The 22190-nt window shown below is 35.0% G+C and overlaps 1 protein-coding gene across 2 annotated transcripts in view; it reads right to left on the bottom strand.

Moving 5' to 3' along the window:
* LOC139986812 (lachesin) overlaps positions 1-22190 on the bottom strand; it is a 94163-nt gene that overhangs the window by 70880 nt on the left and 1093 nt on the right. The gene's annotated exons all lie outside the window — the stretch shown is intronic.

The following is a 22190-nucleotide window of genomic DNA, read 5'->3' on the forward strand; positions in this document are numbered from 1 at the left end:
AATAGATGGCAGAAGATCATTAAACAGAATGTTGCGTAATTGCTTTAGTTGCATTATCGCAAGATATTGGAATAAAATTCGCAATTTATATTGGAGTATGTTTACGATTTAACCGACAAGCCAGGCATTTTTCTCGTAACATAATATCGAATGTTTGACGACGTTTGAAAATATGTTACTCCTAATAGATAAAGTTTGACACGTCTACTAATCACAAAAGCCACAAATTTAATGATCTATTCGCTATATTTATTGCCAATCGTATTTCAGTTAGTTCTATCTGTTCGTTACAGTTGGATTATAGATTAACGTAAATGATGAAACACATAGGATTATGATATATCATACGAGGCTACGCAAATGCAATAAATGTAAAATATACGAGCGTTGTTCGATAAGTTTTACCAAAACCTATAAATGATGGAAATGACAATTTTTTCCATAGGGTTATTAAGAGTTCGTACGAAAAAGTAAAGCGAGAAAAAGAAGATGGGACAACAATTATTCGATAATGAAGAAAGATTTGAAATATAAATTAAATACTTTCCATTCGCTGCCTGTCAAAATTCTATAGCCATAAATTATGCATAATGTTAATGTTGCATCTTCGAGGCTAATAAATCTTTCAGCATACGGCGATCTAGGTAGTCGTAAATCGTCTTTCAAATTGTCAAGTCTGCCATCCCTTGCACCCCAATACACCCATTGTTCACCACTGGTAAAGCGCACATAACTCCAGAACCAATTGCAGAACCACATCCCAACGTCACTCTCTCGGTCAACTAAACGGTTACAGACTTTCGAAAATCGCAGAATGTCACCCTTTATTCTCTTCTGTGTCGACAACATGTTTATCGTCCAATTGTCACCGTATAAGAAATCTTCCTAACTTTTCACCTGATCATCGAACGTCGTATGCACGTCCCAAATTGTTACTCAATCTTATTGCGATAGCTTTCACGATAACGTCACGCTATCCTTATCTATCGTTACACAATATCGATACTAGAACAGAACTAGAACTAGAACGATGTGCAAACTACCATCGAATCATAGCAACGTCCCAAGTAACTTGCACGCCCTATAATCTCTCAGGCATCTGATCTGAGGATTTATTATATAACATATGCGTGAGTTTTAAGTGGAAATATTTCATTTTCATAAAATCACGGAGCGAGAAGGTAAACACAAACGTAACAGAGGATTAACTGATGAAGGAAACGAAGAACAGGTGGAGAGCCGAAAATCCTTCTGAAAAGAGGTTACTCGGAGGATTTCTCAATTACCAGAGTGGAATGTGTGATGAACTGAAGAACAGAGACGCTAGCAGGACGAACGAGCGACCGAGCCGAAAGTAGAGGAGTGACAAGCAGCCCGACGGGATTTTAAGCTCAAGACGTCACGGGAGTTTAGTGAAACGGTTAAAGGAGCGACCTAACGAGAAGTCCCTTTGTCCCAAAGGATAACCTTCCTCTCCATTAACTGGTCCACGCGATAAAGTCCCTGATGTATCAAGGAATCCCCAAAGAACAAATTAGGCAAATCCTATTTCAGATCGAATTTCCCCACTATGCTAATTGTAGAAACATTATGATCACGACGTTATACAGAGTGTAGCAGAATTCTCGATACAAACGAGGACGAGGTGATTCTTCGTACAAAGACAAAGCAAAATTTCGTACGATGTTTATATCATTTATTTTATGACCGAGAACTATAAATAGAATACAAATCTATTTGCTTATTAGTAAGACAATACGAGTTTATTCTAAGATTTTAACTTGCTTTTGTATCACGAAATCCATTGTACTCCTACGATGAATAATTTATATATGTATACGTATCTTATCTTTCTCTTTAAAACGATCTTGAATCAATATATTGGATGGAATGGAATGTATTATAAACGGAAAAAACCTTATTTGCATTTTTCAATAAAATATAATTTTTATCTTTAATTTAAATTTAAATTCGTTTGGAACATTATAAGTAACTGTTACTATATGAAATTTTTCATTTCTATTAATTAAATAGTTGTTACAAAATACTTTTAACAATTATACTTTTTAAATGCGAACAATGTATTAACATTTTTTTAAGGGATCCTACAGTGATACGAATTTTGCTGAAGGGACGTTTAACGATCCTTTTCTCTAACTGTTTTATATGATATGGCCTTCGAACGTATAAGGATAATCCGAAGAAAGAATTAGGTAAGCTTGCGGCAAATGCTAAGAGCTTATAGTGGAGTATGAGACCATTTGATATGAAGCACCATTTGTCTCCTATTCCAACTTCAAATCTCACGTGGTTTTTATTCTTATCTGTTATCTCTTCTATTATTTATTTCATTTATTTACTTTTACTTTCCCTCTTCGATTTTCACATTTCCTTTAGTTTCTTAACATTCGATATGCAACAATTTATAAATATCTTCTAAATTTATATTCTCCTTGCTCCTTCTGCATTTGTTACATTTTTTTACAATGTCTCTCCCTTTCTTCCCCCTTACCCCTTTCCTTCTTTTTCCTTTGTACATGTACATTGGCTCGCGAAAGTATTCCTATACTTGTCATTCATGAACGTATTACGTTATGCTATACGAAACATTTTAAGATTCCATTGGTACTATAAGTAAGTTATAATATATACAATTATTAAGATTCTGGAAATGTGTACAGAAGTTACAAAAGTCCCAGTATTCGGTGGGATCATCCTCAACACGTTTATGTGTTTAAGGTGACCCACACCGTAGGTGATAAAAGGAGTAGGGAATAAAGTGATTCACACCGTATACTAATTTTTTATTACATATAAGTTTGCAGTAAATATTTTGCAACTCTAACGTACACCTTCAAATCTTGCCATTATAATCGTGGCAATCACGTTATTGTTATATTATTGACAAAATACCAAAATGTTTTATCACAATATTTATTGCAATATGAGCATACAAATATTCTACGCTAAGTGTGCGACCACTTTTATGGGCCACTGTATACACGTTCATACGTATGTCTATTTTCGCGCAACATGTGCGTACGATTAAAGATTGTTCACTGGTAGGAAAATCCGGTATTTTCATAGCAGCAGCATCTTGCTTTTGGGGAAAAGGAGGACAGAAGAGGCCATTATATCTTCCGCACGAATAAACGTAGGTATCCATCTAGGCGTTTCCTAGAGACCCAGGAAAAGCACGAAAGAAAGAAGACGTGGAATTAATTTTGATGCTGTCAGTTCTCTAGCCCGTTTCCTTCGAAGCTGAGTTATAATTTAGCATCATACCGAGTGCTAAGCGAGTGGATAAGACCGATGAAAGTGCAAATCGGAATGCAGTATTTTAAACTGACCTGGATTTTCTGTTTCACCGATAGGAAGAATATTTCGTTTGTTACTTTCAGAGTTTCCGAATGATCGATATTTAAATGAGTAAGATGTTACAATCAGGTTGTGAGGAACCAATGTGTCAAAAAGTGGAGCAAAGATTTACACAAGGCTATATTTAATTCTTTAGTCAAAGCTATTTAAATATTGTCAATTCAGTTTTGATGTAACGAATGTCCGTAGCGAACAATACGAATATATTCTTCGATATATTTCTTTCCTACACACGTAATCCTATTGTTAAACTTGTAAACACTGATCGATCAAATTCGATAACTTTAAATTCTGTCGGTCAAACACTTTCTCCTCCTTTTTTTAAATAAATAAAAGCTTGTGTTATTTTGTTGCTATTTAATTTATATCATGTCAGATTTCCTTCTTCGTCTGTTCCAAGAAGATATATATATCTGCTTTTAAAATATAATCGAGTTTGATCGAAATCTTCCACTATTTTGTTGTGGTATTACGAGAATGAGATGATCGGCTTGACTCAAATCCGATAGAACATGGGAACGAAATTAATTAACGAGAGGAAGCCAGAAAATAACAATAAGCGATAAAATTATAATATCGTGGAAAGAACTTTCAATAAATCGCGGAAATCTTGTAACGTCAATGTCACAATGCGTTAAGGCTGTTATACATTGAGCAGCAAAGATATCAAACAATATAAATATTAAGCAAAAAATTGTTTGCTCCGTTTATATTGACATTATCGAACACTTTTATTTCTGCCAATAAAATATTTTTTACTTTCCCATTGTTTTACTTTTATCGATAAATAAACATTTTTAGGATTCATATTGGATAAATTAATCTCTCCATATGTTTTATATTTATACAATTCCGAATTAAATTTCCGCCTGATTGCGTGATCCATTTTATATTTTGAAAGCAAGATAATATATCCTTGATACACTAATATGTTGATTTGTTAATACAAATTTAGCGATGTTATACGTTAGATATATGCGGATCGATCGTGTCCATGAAAAGTACTGAATTTTGAACAAACTAATCGACTCGGAAAATATACAGGAAAATAGAAAAATCGAGATCGCCTGCTCGATGCATCCGGTATCTTCTTATCACTGTGTATGTACGCGTAATTCACAAAACGTGTTCGAGCAATTTGAATGATTCTGTAACAGTAACAAGACTGGCGCATCAATCACAGTGCGAGTTAAAATTAGGCGCGCAAAACCAATGGCTACTATAAATTCATAAACGTCGCTTTGAATGAGATGAATTTCGGTAACAGCGGTTAGAAGCATCAACGGAGCGGGAGAAAAATTTTGCTCGGCCGGAACCGTTTTATAGTGTCGTATACGCAAGCTACGACGGAAATTCGTGAAATTGGTTTCGCGATGATACCGTCGTTACCAACACTGTAATAAAACGGTGGTGGTCGACAGTAGCAGGCTCGACGCGACACGAGATGGCGAAATGCTGCTAAAATTTCGGAGACGACATAACCCAAATCAGTCAGTACTGCAATTGCGACAATGCCGATGGCTGTGAGTCGCGGAAGGAGGACGACAGACGGCCGTGCTTGACGACAGAAATAAAGAAGAGAAAAACGAAAAGGAAAGGAACGTGAAAAGGCAACGAAACGTTATATCGGACGAGCGAGAGAGAAGAGGCGGAGAAAAAGAGAACACTCCGGGCGAAACATCACGTTCGACCTCACATCGAACCAGAAAATTGTACGATGCGCAAAACAGACTCGAACCAATTTTTTTTTTCCTTCTTCCTTCCACCTCTTATCTCTCTTTCTTTTTCTATCTCGTCCCAAATGTAAACCCTTTCTCGCTTCTCCAGTGGCAGCCCAGCGGAACTAGCGAGCTTCAAAACGAAAATCTATGCAATCACGGTTATCGCTGTTTGCTCGCCCTTACCGGAATTCAGAATCGAAAAATTGCATTGGGGATCAAAGAGCCACTTTGATCGACGAAATAGATAAGTGCGCGATCCCTTTATGCATCGTTAATGAATTTTGGATCCTCGGCACGAGAAATCGAGCAAATCGCCCGGTGGAAACTTTAACTCGAATATTATGATTTTCAAACGTCGTTATCGAAAGGGGTACTAACAAATTCCATTACACGGACATATTTGTATAAAGCGATTTGAACGTCGACGGATACAATCGCGATCATTTTAACTTTTCTAGGTTTATTCTCGATAGAATCCTGTAAGGTGGTCTGGTGGATGTAGAAAGATATAACGTAATCGCATATTATCATAATCATAATTTGCGATGACAATCTGCCAATAACATTCCATTTATAGCACTTTATTTATATTTACATTCCGGTCGTTTAATTTAGCCGTGGTTCCTTATGGAAAGGCTAAGAGCTCGTTCTAAGTAAATAAATATCGACGCATAAAATTATAACAAAAAGCGAGCGTTAATGATATTAACAAATTTGAACTATTCTGGATTCTAATTCTATTTCATTACATCGTACGGTACTTAGTTAAATCACGTCAAATGATGTCTATTTGTAGATAAGAAAATGCAATGAATATATCACAATCGAAGATCGCGTTAATATAATACAGAAAGCTTTTTACGATCCATAATTTCGTAAAACATAAGAAAAAGATCCATTTGTAATTACGTAATAAGAATATTCAGTCTAATTGTTAACGAATATTTACTTAAGTACATTGTTATTAAGGAAGATGAAACGAGACATTCCAAGTTACCTTCTTAAGAATTAAAATGGTGATCATCGAAGTTAGTAGTTCTCTTTGGCACTGACACATCGACGTAGATATTTTTATCATTCCTGAAAGCAGAGCTGAAAATATTCATCCTCCGGAGAGTTCGATTGATCGGTCATACGTTTCCGAATGTTTTCAAGTGTATGAGAGTGGCAAACTTCGCTAATCTTGAGAGATAATAAGCGAGGTGAGAAAACCAGAACTACGCTAGAAATTCTTGCGCAGAAAAATTCGTTGTGAGATAATCCAGTACGAAAGTGGTAATGGAGCAACCGCATAACGTCCTTGTTGAAGATATTGTTGGTTATTTAATAATTACCTCGTATCGTCTAACCTAATTAAGATGCATTTAACCTGAATATTCTAATACGGTCCGTGGATGGCATTGCATACATAGTTTACTTATAATTTGTCAACGCTAGCAATCTCAATTATAAAGTTAGCAGTCTCGTTACTTTTGACATAGGCGGCGTATAGTTAGTTTAATACGTTACACACTCGACATATTACACGTTATATGTACACTGTGTACGATATACACACGCAGGATGCCCCGGTACGGGTACTACAACCAAGCGTACGTGGATTCCTTGTGAAAAAATAAATCGAAAGTGTAGAACAACGATTATTTGTTCGCAGCTTGTGTCTTGAGAAAATGAAGCTCGAAAATTGGTCGCGTGCTTCCTTTGCGCTTGTCGCGCTTTAACCGCGCTATAAGCAATGCTATTAGATTGCCTCGTACCTGTATTTACAATCGAGTAAGCGATGTCACGCTTGGTCTTGGTGGAACGCTGGTCTGAGCTGCAAAATTGAATCTTTCTTATGGGATTGTACCAAAGAATTTGTGTATAGAAATCGTGAACGATTAATAGAAATAATAAATTCTTCCCGACAGACTTTACACTGACTATCCACGAATTTAAACAAAAACCAGGAAGAATTAATGTTTACATCTAATGTGCGTCAAAGGATTATACAGGGCATTTGGACAAGTGCGAATTCGAAATTCATTGGCAACAATTTCGTGATCTCGTGACTTGACGAGCAACAATTCGCTGTGCGACAAAGAGAACGATAATTGCAACAATTTCTTCGTTAAGATAAATATTGATTTCGCCAAAATGTAGTATTAATTAGTATCCTTTATAATATTGTCAAAATACTAACGTAGAGTACGATCGGTTAAATCGAAATTATGACAGGTGCTCGAAAAATGTTCAGAGTGGATTTTCTCGAAAGCGAAGCCGCGAACAAGAAATCGCTAATCTTTATTTTCGATTTATTTCGTCGCGAGGAATCCACCTATTCCGGGTTGTATCAGGTCGCAAAAATTGTAATCGAGTTTCGTAGATCAAATACAAACCTTTTTTTACAATACAATAAAATAAATTCTTCCTACATACAGTGTGTCCGTTTTATCTGAAAGCACGCGAGTATCTCGAAAACTATGGACGATATGACAAAAAGTTTGCAGCAAATGTTGTACAATTTCAATGGGGACATATGCCGATATTTATTTCACCTTGCAATAACCTTGAAAAGCTCGGTGAAAGAAAAGCTTCGCGGTTATATTATCGAGGGAACCACACACATTTCTATTCCATATTCTTGTGGTCAACATCGAAATATATTCAAAACACTTCTCACTTGTATTTTTGCATAAATCACTGTCGAGATATGGAATCTCAAACTCGATATACCGCGATTCTGCTGACATTGGCGTGATCCAAGGTACGCCACGGTCAGGTTGCTCGGTCAGACTTTGTAATTCATCGTGTGACACTGAAAATAGCCGATTGTGTCTATACGTGTGCTTGTACTAACTACTGTTCCCAAAACGATTAGTCGCTTGCTCTTCTATATCTTTGGAAAGGAAATTTTCCATTCTTCTCAAAAATTAATATCCCTATAGTAACTTTTTTTACAAAAAATACGAGTAGTATTTTGAAAATGTTCTCATGTCGATTAGAAAAATATGGAATAAAAAAGTTATAGTTTCCATTTAAAAATATAACCGTGACCTTTGTAAGAGCTTTTCAAGGATATTGCAAAATATTGTAAAATAAATATCGGCATATGTCCCCTTCACAAATCCTACAACATTTGTTTGAAACATAGTTTTCGAAATATTTTCATGTTTCCAAGATAAAACGGATACATTGTGTACATAGTATAGATTACAGTATTGTTATTATTAAAGTACAGAAAGTAATTCTTTCTGCCGTAAATAAACGTACAAAATTAATATTTAACTGTATTGGTTGATATATCGTTTACGATCATAAATACGATGGTAAAGAGAAAAATAAAATTGCACAAAATATAACAAAGGCTACCGTATCGTTATCGCAACGAAGATAACAATTGTTTTTAATTCTCCCGCTTTCCGGATTGACACTATCGATCGGAAGGAAATTGAACAGCCCTATAAACCTTAATTACAATAACTTCTGCTAAAATAAAACGCTCTTTGTGCGCTTACCGTTGCACGTAATTACTTTTGTTCACTGCATATTTTTCTACGTGTACCTCGACGTAGAATTTCATAAACAAATTTTGACTATAAAGACTTCATACATTGTTCTCTTGCCAGTATGTATTTCGTATGCATTTAAATAATCGAGTTCATTAATTTTCTTTCACAATTTCCAATATTTAGCTTCATTTATCGAAAACTGAAAACAATTTGTAGCGATATATGTAACAGCAGTATTGTAAAATGGTAAAAAAGAAAAAATTACGCGATTACGTATTTTCTTATTTAAGCAACTGGAACGCGAGTGTATGGTGGAACAGCGTAAATAAATTTCATTTTTTCAAATTACGATTTAATCGTACCAATATATTAAACATTTCTGCTTTATTCTACTACGCTTTTCCAAACGAATTAATAACTTTAATTGCTCAGTGTGAAAATGCCCCAATCGAAAGAAGACTTCACAAGTCGGTAAAGTGTTTATGCTGTGCATTTAAGTATATAATATGCATGATATGATTACAGATACGTTTCACAAAAATACAATACAATAATATTGATAATTCTTTCTGTTAATTTGACTTAATCTGTTTGCCAGATTTAGAGAAACGTGCTGATCTGGGCGACACGAGTGATTACCGAAGTGAACTAGTTTCGAAACTAGCGGATTCTTCTGGCTTTCTGTTAATTGCTTCGCGCGACAATCGCTAAATTCAATCATTTTTCGTTTTATTATAAGTATCATTAAACGTATCATGAATTATTACATGTAACGCACAGAGTGTCTAACTGGAAATATTTTAGGATTTCAAATTAGTCGTCATAGTCCCCCGAATAGGTTCAAAAGTAATTTTTTATGCAAAATTTGCTGGTATCAACTCAGTGACGATTTAACGTTTAGTTAAATAAAAAACATATTGTATACGCTTCGCGTGCAATCAAATTAACATATTTCGACTTGTCTTTGTTTACTCAAGTATCCCGTTTGTTGAGCCACATCGTCATTTTTATTTACCTCCGGAAGCGTACTACGAGAAGTAGCTCTACATGTTTGATAATGCAATATCAATAACATAAATAAGGCATAGAATCAGAATATATGCAGTTTCGTATAGAGTTGTTGAATTGATTTAACAAGCTGATATTATTGATTTAGTATTTTCCAATTGGTATAGAAGAAGCAGGGTAGACAGGTTTCTTAACACATAAAGAATATCATATGTTAATCTTCTTCAAATTCAATATTCATAATGAGATATTACTGTTTATTTCTTATATTTGTGTAGTTGCTGCAGCATTGATGTTTTATTATATTACAGTGCAATTAGTGCAAGTTCAAAGTGTTTCACTAATCATTTTTTCAGCTTAGTTAGTACAAGATTAACAGGTTAATATGAAATCATATTAAAGTAAGCTACTTTATTAAATTTATTAGGGAATAAGGATACATAACACCATCAAATATGAATATAAATATTGAAACCACCTTTATTCAAATTAACGTTACGCGAATATTTTACTACTCATGGCGAGGGATAATGTAAAAAGAGCTACTGACAGTATCAAATTATACCAAATTTATGATACGAATGAAACATTTGATACTTTCAGAAGCTCGAAAATCGGCAGAAATGTAGGATAACTTAAATAGCATTCGAAGCTTCAGACGTCTGACATTTAAACGAAGAAAAGAACCCATGAACTAATAAAATTTTTAATCATCGTTCGTTGATCGAGCATACACGGAAACTTTGGTAACTGGAAAATCTCTGTTCTTTTGTAAACATCGTATATTTTCTGAGAATCTCAATGATAGAAGTATTCGGTACTTTCTCTTTTTACTTTATAAACTAAAGATATCCGTTAAAAGCTAATTTGTGAATTTTTATTTTTCTTTACATCTGAAAACGAATTTGATTTCTCCAAATAATTTTATGCAAAAAAAAAAAAAAAAAGAAAAAGCAAAAGAAGGCAGCGTTATTCACAGACCGCATCTTCGTCGTTATAAAAAAAATTTCAATTTTCTTGCTAAGTGAAAGGCTCCATGGGGCTTTCATTTTATACTCCAACTCGCTGGCGTTTCTGCTTTCTTCGGATATACAAATTTGTTTCGCAAGGATATTTGTCTATTCAGGACAGGATGTTGAATTGTCTCGTTCATTCAAACAATATTTGAATTTATGCAATGCATATAAATGTTAAAATAGCAAGATGAGATCATCCTCAGTGAGAGTATCGTCTTTGACGGTCTTTGTATCATAATTGTATCTAGTATAACGTCGTGTAAAGCTATTTCTCGAGAATTCGGGGGCGTATCAACTATAGTTGAAATTGGCAACGATGTAATTAACGTACTACCATTGTCTACTTCGTTTATTTATACCATTTTACTAACTGGATTTCGCTACTTATGACTTATGGCAGATAATATACAAAAGAACGAGGAATGACTGGCGACAAATGAACATAGTTATGGTAGAAGAATTTAATTTAAGGATTAAAATTTCTAGCAATTTCGTTCCACAGTTTTACGCGCTTAGCTTTCACTCGAACGATTTTTCACTTTCTCACAATTTTATAGGAAATTAGTATGTACGTGTAAAGGCACGTTTTGATGCTGAAGAAAAAAGAAAGCAAAAATCATTTGTCTAGTACTTGTATCGAGATCCTCTACAAATCTGCAAAGTTAAAAAGAGACTGAAATTGCCGGGTTAACGAAGTTCTCTTGTTAAACGATCATACAGGGTGCCGAATGATCAGAAACGCTCCTGAAAATTCGGAAAGCTCGCTGAAATTGATGATATATTTCCTGACTTAGTTAAATTTCAACACAAAGGAGTACCACTAAAGACGAATGAATAAAATATAAAGGACGAGACAGTTAGAAAGAAAAAGAATTTTCTCTGGACTTATGAAAAGAATTTGTCGCTGAACTTTAAAATTAGAACTTTACCAGGCTTCTTCTGTGGACTTTAAAAACTTTCTGAATATTAACAAACTTTGTTATAACTTTAGACCTTACAACTTCGAATCGCAATCGGCTTGATATTATCAAATCGTGTGCTGACAAATACGTTCGTTTTCTTTGACATATTCTCGATATGTTCTGTAACGTTTAAATACGAGTAACCGAGGAACAAAGGAGTCGTAAAAGTATAATTTCATTAACGAGAAAGCACGATACGCGTGTGTAAGTTGATTTTTACGGATATCCTATTTATATGTAAAAATTTAAACCTGTCGTTTGAAACTATCTACATAAAATTAATTTTCTTCGAAGTGCCTGATGATGATGAGGTTGTGCAGTAATAAAACAGAGTACAAAAGTTATGATAATGTTGAAGTACCACAGTACTTTGAAGCATTTTGGGTTGTAGAAAAAAGAGCGGGACACGCACGTAATACGGAGATAAAAATTTAATTTTATCTAATAACGTGGAGTAAAAATATTTTATAACTCGGCCACGCCACGAATTTAATGTAAATCCTTAATCAAATCAGAGTCAATTTAATTTGATTCTACCGTTTTATTAATTCCACCATTAATTGTTCCGTTCTTTTTTCTAAAACGTACGAAGATTAACATCCCGGAAGTAAATCTATCAACGAAAAATCTACTTAATTCTTTTCTCCCTATTAGCACGAATGAACGTTTCCATTGTATTATCGAAATGCTTTTCTTAAATGCTTCTCACGAGACTTCTTGGAATGTAAATCGAATTTAAATCTAATTTCAGTTCTTCATACCCGCGTAAAATGTTTGCTATATGGAAGAAGATAATTAACACTATAATGTGCTATTAAAGTTTCATTTCTAGAATTGGAGAAAAAGTTAGCGTTTCGGTTGAAGGTAATTTGAATACTTCAAGAAAATAATTGTCAAGAGATAGTAAAAAATCAAGCGAGACTCGTAATTGTTTTTTCTTGCGTTTCTTCTTTTTCCATTTTTCTCTACATTTGTTTTCTTATCGCGTCGTATTCCGCCGTCAAGTCGTTAAACCTATAAATTAAAGCACAGACTTCCTACGAACTAATTTATCAGACAATGTATTTTCTGCGACTAATCTATCTTTTACAATTTGTAAACGTAATTGCTGTGCTCCGGTCAACGCTTGTAGCGTTAAAGTCATCGTTCGTCAGGAACGTATTCCCCAGGCTCACGAAAAACACGACAAGCTTTTCTTTAGAGATCCTCTGTATTGGAGAATTTAGGTGGGCACAGTAAACAGAAGATTCATAGTGTTTTAAATTAAACTTTATCATCCCATAACAATACATATGTTCCGCTTGGACATTGTGTTGCGTACATGCAGATACGTTGAACATTACAACCTCTATACTCATTGTCCCTTATTTTGCCTCAGAAATATTTCCTTTAACCTGCTAAATATCATTCTTTTTATCAACTATGTAAAACTATTTCTTATTTAACGCCTTAACTTTTTTAACTATTTGGTTAACTAGCGCCTCAACTTTTCCAACTGTATAGAAACGATACAGAGATTGGAAGCTTTTTCGTATTATCAGAATCGCTATCGAAAATAGTGATTCAGTAGATAACGCATGTATTTGTTCTTGGTTTAGGGGATCTATAATTAAAATTAATGTACGTATATCTCTTTTTGAGGATATTGGGTAATTGGTAGGAGGATCGCCCTCAGATACACCATTTCCTGTGGAAATTATTAAAGTGATCGCCACTTCTAAGAAAACTCTACATCTGGTCTTTTCTCAAGCGCTGTCATCGGCAGCGGATAGACAAAAGAATGCGTCGATGACAGACCATAAGCGGTATACGTGCGACGTTGGCTTCGGCGTTCTTTTAGTCTCAGGTGCGGATCTGGACCAGTATTCCACAAATTGTACTTTATATTCACAATACATATATACTTACAATACCTTACAATTTACCCACGCGTTTCTTTAATTCCACAAACATCGAATAACCTTAACAGAAATGTTAGACAGATGTTAGACAGTTCTTATCGTTAATGACAAAGTGCAAGACCATTTCGTGCGATAGAAATTGTTATCTACCGTACTGTACGTATGTGTAGTAATGTTTCTGCTTATAATATTTTTTTTTTTTTGTTTTATTAAATTTTTACAATTTGTCCAGAAGGACATTTGGTAAAATGTTGTAGCTTAGAGAATAAAAGAATAAAAAAATAAAAAATAAAAATAAATAGAAATAAATAAAATATAGCATGTGGATGGTTACCCCCAGCGGGGTGCTTATAATATTAATACTTTTTTCTATTAGTCAATTTCTGCTTCTTCATTTAACATCAACGATAAAAATGTACAAATTCGACTATATTTAATATTCGTTAACTTCCTGTTCAATAACCAAAGATTCATCCGCTCAATAGTCATCTAAATTAGCAGAACGATGTGTGCCGTGCAGAATGGCACTATATGAATTACGTATGATACAGCGCTTTCAAGATTTTAATTATCATTCAACGTGTATTCATATTTTTTTTATGTTGTTCGTCAAGGTAAAATATTCTCAGTTTCTCAGGAGTTCTCGAAAGTTAAGACTTTAGGATATTTAAACGTCGACAAGATTCAAATAACACCGAGTCGAAACTCCATGACGATTGATTTAATCGAAAACTTGCCGGCGAAGGCATTGAATTCCCAATACCGGTCGTACCAGCGGTACCATTACTAATGAATCATTTCCAACTTTGGACACAACGGCAGTTGGAACATAGACGAACGTTCCAGTTACCACTGCCGATCGTACAGTTTCACTGGCAAAAAAAAAAATATGATCGATCGTGGCACAGTCCACGCTGTGCTTGGAACGACGAAAATAAATTTGGCAAACGATCCATTTCCCCCGAGAAACGTGGAAATTCATATCGGTGGTTTGCGCGATTAAGTTTTCTTAATAACAACAATCGAAACCTTTTATCTTTCGTCAATTTTCCACGCGTTATATCCGTTTCTCTAATATCTTCTGCCACGATTTCCCGTTAAATTCCAATCGCTGCATTCTAATGCTGCAAAATACGACATTGTTTCCTCAAACAAATTTTCATTCGTCAAAATATCACTAAACGTCAATTAATACTATCGTATCGAATAATCGGTATAAAATGAAACGGAGTTTTTTGTACATAGGTCTCGATTAAGCAGGCTGATCACTGACTCAGTATAATTCCTTTAAATCACATTTATTCTCCTATCATCGTTTAAACCAGCTGAATTTATATTATAACGCTATTCTTTGTTACGAACTTTTTGAATATTCCAGCAGTACTTCAAAGAGAATGCATGCCGCGCACTATGCGTATTCAACGGGCGTATTCCTATACGAGACTCTTGGCTCGCAAAACTTTGTGGACATGGCTTCCAATGAAACGGTTTATAATACTTCATTACGAAACTTTATTGTAATACTTCATTTCATTGAACACATATTTAATACGGCCCGATATATACATATGGTAGTAACAACTATTACGTTTCAGGAATTCATTTCATTTATCTTTCGGTTGGATTTTATTTCGCTTTCAGTCAGAACTTCGTAAAATCACAGATTATACAGATTCGTCTCGCTATGGATTTCTTTCTAAAGGAAATCAATGACAACAATAAGCAAACAACATCTCTTTGCTTTTAATATTATCTTACTTATTCAAATTTTTAATCTTGAGAGACTTCTCTTTCGTCGTGATATTGGATTGACCGTTTCCTTTTAACGCGACTCGTCTTATTTATATCTTTATTTCTTTTATTCTAACTGTCTATATTCTTTATTCTTGAGTACTTCGTCCTTCGTACACATTTCTCTCTAATATTAAATTTCATTTTCTTCATCTTGTAAGCTTTACATTAACGAATTCGCGATTAAAGCTGTTCGAGTTTGGTTCAGGTTAGAAGATAGACAAAGCGAACAGAAGTAGACGAGAGAGTAGAAATTTCGTCGCGCAAAGTCAACAACGCATGAGAGTGATCATTTACATTGGAAATAATAGAATTTGTATTCTGCATCGATTAAAAACATACAGTTCAGAATAGTTTGTTCGGGTTTGTTCCCAGAGCCGTTCTAATCGGGGAAATCTAAACAATTTGTTGCAGCACGTTCTATCGAGAGAAAATAATTCATATATATATGTTAGTACATTGTTCGTCGGTTGCCAGCAGAGGAGACGCGATGTCTTTGTTCTCCCATCCAGCTTCAGCCACTGTATTTATTTCACTAACCAGAGTTGAGCTCAAAAAACAACGGTACTTCGCTTCAACTATCTCCGAGAATTGTGAACAGAGGGGCGTAACGGAATCGCTATTAACGAGCCTTTTTCAGCTGATATTAACGAAGCATTGTTGTATTTTAAAACCCGTGTCTTTAGCGTAAATCGTATGTGGCGGTAGAAAAATGTACAAAAAAAAAAAAGAAAAAAAAAAAGAAATAAAAACAAAATATTTTCAGTTGCAAACATTTTCGACCGATTGCGGAAGGAATGTCGAAAATTGATTTTCACAGGCAGATCAGCTATAACGTAAAGTAATTTATCGTCGCGTATCTAATCGTTCTTACGTCGTTAAATGTTACATTCGAATCAGCTCGGATCGCAAAGTAGCATTTCCTATATAGCATAAAAAGCTTTCATAAAAGCTTGAAAGCACAGCATACAAATGGGGATAAAAATCAGACCGATGTCAACGTATTTACATTATCATATGTAGTTTAAATATAAATTCGTTCGCATATCCATAACAGCAACGAGTATCGATACACTGCTGCACATCGATACGTTGTCTGCACAGAGATGAGATTCTCGGCATAAATGTTTTGCCGATCAGAAGATGATTACATGCTGCTCATACATGTGGCTAACGATGTGGTTATTCACAGCTAACGTATTGCCTTCCGTATGACAGATAACGAAAAATTAATAGAGTTATGTCGTCCGATGTCAATATGTTAGGTGTGCGGTAAACAGCATCCACGCGTGAGCAATTGGACATCTAAACGTCGCCGGTCTGATGCAGTGCTGTTAAATGGATGTTAGCCTTAAATCTTCTAGCAAACGCTCTAACAAACACCATGACTCATGCATGCCTAGTCAATTTCGCTGTCCTTCCCTACATCATCCTTCTCTGCGTCGCTCTTCTCTATCGCGCTACTGTATTTGCTCATGACAGTTCCCTCGATTCGACGCCTTTCTTCTCTCACAATTTCCCTTCAATTTTCCACGATTCTGTAATTAAATGCTTTTCCGAGTAATTAATATTCGTATCTCGTTGTCTTCTCTGCAAATTTTCAACATTCATCAACCTTCGACGCACATCGCCCAACACAATATACCTTTTACACATACGTTGACAAAACAACGTATCGCTATTCGATACAATGTTAAAGAATCGTTCTGCCAATTTTATACTATCGCAACGTTTGATTATAACGATTACAACGCCTTCGTGTAATAGCTATTCACGATACGATATCTTGGCTATGTAATTTTGTGAAACATATATTTTGCAAGCGTATTACGTCTCTGCTTTCGTTATAATTTACTTTCACGAAACAACATAAAAGTATAGTAGCATATTGCTTTTGAAAGAAGCGCTCGATCGAAGATGCGTTCTAACATTTGGATGATATAACGCGATAACGTATCAGGTCGCAATTTTCCAAATATTGTCGTGATGATCTTACAACGTATTGTTTCATTTGGAAATATAGAAGCGTAGCATAGTATTATAGAGTACATCCATACCAGAATGATATTATTCGAGCGAAATTATTTAACAGTAATATTAGAAATTGTACGTAATTCCACTTCGCGTATTATGCACAGATTTAGCCTTGAAAGGTGAACAAAGTCAGGTAGTGCGAGATTATGCGAATTGCTTCGAATGCCAGGAGTAAATTTGGGAGCGGATAGAGTTTCACTGGCAAAGGTGGAAAGTTCGTAGCCTCGAGGCTTGCTGGAAATTTTCCTTCTCCCTCTAAAGTGTAAAATAACTTCCACGTATAAGTAACTAATTTACATCGTCTTGGCGAAACATAATAATATTATTTAATAGGAGATTGAAATAAATGCAGGATAAGGAGAACGAAGAAATATAAAAAGCATAGCGCGTTTGAAAAGTAAACATGGAAATATATTTATAAATATAAAACGATAGAAGAGTTGCCAAATACATTACGAACGTTTGAAGCTGGTAATAGTAAAATAATTTTAAATTAAATGTAAACAAATTTCAATTAAATTGTATCGATATATTGCATCTCTGATTTGAATCTACCATATTAAAAACTGCAACATCTTATTATTTCAATTATTTCATATTGCCATGATATAGAAAATATTACAGTAATTCGTTTCTTATTGCGTTGACAATAGGATTTAAAAGTATGTTCGTCACGAAGTTCAATGAAATTACCTCGACGGAATTAATAAAGTGAACCTGGTTTCTATCGAAGTGTACAGAATGCGCGTTATCTTTAACATGCAATTCCCTGGACAAGGTTCCTTGTATGTAGGCGAACCGTAATACCGAGCGATATTAAATTTCTTCATCAAGCTTCTCATTAAGTAGTCAGCCTCAATTCACTAACCGATTCGGTATTGTAAAAGAAAACGTTGCAACTTAATAAAACAATAAACAACGAAGTTTCGGAAATTTCTAAAAAACTAAAGCACGTAATTTATATTTAAAAAAAAACGAAGTTGTGGAAAGAACAAGCAAAGAAAAGGATTTACATACATACGACGAAAAGGAGAAACCTATATTACGGTAAATTATACTTGCAACATACAGTGGTCGCGAAGATATTCGTATTAGAAAACTTTTACGTATACACACGAGACATAAAACATTTTGAAATTCCATTAGCACCAGTACCATTATACTAGTAATGAGACGCGATTATCGTGACTATATTCGTAAAACTTGAAAAGAATCTACAAATGCATACACATAGAAATTGCAAAATATTTGTTCGAAGCACACACTTGGCGAACATCATCGAAATATTTGAACAGTCAATTGTTCGTTATATTAACGAGCCACGATATTTAGTGAGATACTTTCGGCACTAATTGTATGCTTCATATTATTCTTCATGCTGTATAGTAATTTTTCTGCACGTGTATGTTCGCGATGAATGTTTCAATTTTAATCATGTCGTAATTTCTACATATACATTTTCAAATTGTACTATTGTAATCGCGATAACCGTATCTCGTCACGGTATTAACGAAATATCAGAAACCACTGTACATCGAAGGCATTTAAGACTTTGGCACGTTAAATTCTTCTGCGTTCAAATTTTCAGCTCTTACGCGTACATGCCCAAAACACCCGATTTGTACCGTAAAAGAAAAACACAGCTTCGTACCAAGTATCTAATCTTGCGACAGAAGTAAATTTAACAATTTAGGAGTTTGCTCGTAAGATCTGGAAAATTCATGCTATCGGTCGGCACCGAAGTTTTCTTAATAACGAATCCCGAATTCCGACCGTTTCACAAAGTAGGTCGCATTGCATGCGATTTCCTGTAGTTGTGTTTCGTGTGTTCTCGCCTTTTCTATTTTCTAAACTCTCTCCCTTCGCTCCTTTCCCTATAGACACTTGCCGCTGCTCTAAGTAGCCTCTGCAACGTAGCAAGGTAAACCGCGCGCCGTCTTACGATACAACTTGTTCCCATATGCAAACTACGTACATGTGCAAAAACACGGCGGAAAGTTACCCTATGGCGAGGTGACTAGAGAAAAAATGCATACCGCGTGCATGTGGACAGAACTGTGCGAAAGGTGAATGAAAAGAGGCTTGTCTGTATGCGCAATGACTGTATCAGGTGCGTTTTAGGTTTATGCGTGATTCGAAAGCTTGTTTATTAAGAATGTTTTACAAATTGTTTGGTATAATTGGTGTTACCGATAATTTGATATAATTAAATCACTATTTCCGATTTTTCGTATAGAAAAACAGATTCTGATGTGACAAAATAGGAGGAGACGAGCTTCGTAAGCTTATCCACGTTGCCTGATTGCTATATTACATCGATAAGTATCTGCTCAATCAAAAGTATAATTTATATAATAAAGAAGGTCTACTTTTCCTCTACGCAATAATCACGACGTGATATGACGATTGAATGAATTTTTTTAATATCTTTTTACATAGTAGCTATTTGTTTCATATGTTAATGTGCAGTAATGGTAAACATATATCAGACAAATCGGAATACACAGTATATATAAGAAGATTTATGCAAATGGGAAATAATTGTAATTAGGAAAAAGTATTAGGGAGAAATATTAAGAATGCTCGTCCCAAAGCGATTAAGCGACGCAATTTTCTTGGATGCATAATTATAGCTATTCCTCTTTCCGCATCCGTTTCAAGCGGCAACATTCTCAAGTTATCTGTTCCAACTTATATGTACTATGCACGTATCTACCTGTACCTATCTAGCTCTCCGATTGGAGAAATAGATAAAGAATGAGGAATAAACAAACATAAGTCTCGCGAGGTTATGAAGTTCAGAAATCGAATAAATAGAAGATATGGCCAATCACATCTTTCTAGTGGGAATTTGAACTGTCACTAAGAACTTTGTTATAGAACTTCAACTCGTCTTCGCAACGATAAAGCTTAATTTTCTACAAAAGTTTTCTTGACAACCTGACAAACCAACTTCTATTATCTGCATCTCCGCACGCGTGCATGCTAAACGTGTGAAATGTGTGAGTATGCGAATGAGTACGAAAAAAATATCTATACTTTTGCGAAACATTATATATAATTATATTTATATATATAATCATAAATATATTGTAATATCATTCATTCGAAAGAGAATTATTCATAACGTTCTCCTTTAGTATCTCTATTTTCGGTTATTGTTTATTGATTAATCCTATAGTGCACACGTGAACAAAAGTCACATCAGTGCGCACGCCGGGTCTGTCAGGCTTATCACCCCCTCCTCCTCAATTTAATTATTATTCTATCAGTAATCATCCAGACTGAAAGATATATTTTTTATTATTCAATGTTAACAGTTCAAAGTATTTTAGTAAAAAAGTGTAGTTAAAGAAAATGTGTATTTTATAACATGAAACATACAGCATATACCCGTCAGGCCCAACGTGTGTTCTGTGGGGTCGATAACCTCGTGAAGGATTTCAATAAAATGTACAAATTTAATTATAAACGAAAGCATTTTTAGTTAACTGTTATAACAATCACTCGTTGTTACTCATCACGTTGTTTGGAAAATATCAATGCATATCGTAGGCAGAATGCAACGAGTGTTGCTTACCGGATACGTTTAAAACAAAACGGATAAGAGGGCGAGAATGGAATGATACAGAAATAAAGGAAAAAGAAAGAGGGAGGGAAAGGGAGACGCTAAAACTTGAGGAAATACGGTAAGCAGTGGCACATGGCACGTCTTGTTTCTGTGGTAAAAAGTGTAGCGGCTGTGAAATGACTTTTTGCCCGTGGGCTTGAAACGGTGAAGGGTTGAACGATCGCCTCCAGGCAGTACATTTTGGATCTTTTTTGGCGTAAGTTGACCTTACGTGTTAGAAGCGAAAGTTTGGATCGTTCGTTAAGCTGAACACTTTACGTACTGTGGATTACGACACTTGCCGTTCGTAATTTTCTACCCTTTCTTCCCTCTTACTTCAGTTTGCTCTTAATTAACCACGATCTTCGTGTTTTTCTATCTGACGAAATTTTTCCCACTTCTCTCTTACTTCCTTCTCGTCTACGCTACACACGTTATATCGAAATCATGATTTTCCTTAGATAAACTTGACCCTTTTTATAATATTTTCTTCAGTGTTGGCAAAGATTCAATATATCAATAATATCTCGCTTACTTTCTTCTTGCTTTTTCATTATTTCTACCAATATCATACATAGGTAACACGAGATTTCCGATTCTGATACCTGTCTAACGTTTAAAAGTAGCAGATAGTTAAACGAACGTTTAGGTTGATGAAACGCCTGTAGAACAACAATTGCCGATATCCTGTCGATCGAAGGTACTTGTCATGAGGTATGCAAGTATAAATAGGGATTTTTGGCGCGGTTTCTCTTACGAAGCCATCGAAAAACTGTCGAACTAGTTGAGTAGCGATAGACATTTACCGATGGCCTGTCAAAAATTCATTTTCGCGCTTTTCACCTGTCAATACGCGTTACTGTATGCATTCCATGCGCGTTCTCATTCACAAATCATATGGTAGGTACGTTGACTTCCTGTTGCAAACGAAACTGCTCTATTCCTACTAAACTAGTCTCTCTATTGTATATAAAAAGTTGACGATCTGCTACTTTGAAAAGCACATTGCGTGATTCGCTCGTTCTTCTACGATTAAATGTTGCTGACATTTGCGTGTAAAGTATTCGGGTTAGTTGATTTTGTCATGAAGATCTAAGGTATATATATATATATATTACTTTCGTACGATATATAAATACCCGCTTTTAGCCACGAAGACATATCTGGGCTGTTAATTTCTATTTAGTGCTTATTCTTGTGCCTTGTCTTGTCTTGTTTTATTACATAAATTTACATGCTCATCGACTTATGCGTTGTTTCAAAGTTCCATCGTCACAT

Source organism: Bombus fervidus, chromosome 4 (genome assembly GCF_041682495.2).
Source record: "Bombus fervidus isolate BK054 chromosome 4, iyBomFerv1, whole genome shotgun sequence".
NCBI classification, from domain to species: Eukaryota; Metazoa; Arthropoda; class Insecta; order Hymenoptera; family Apidae; genus Bombus; species Bombus fervidus.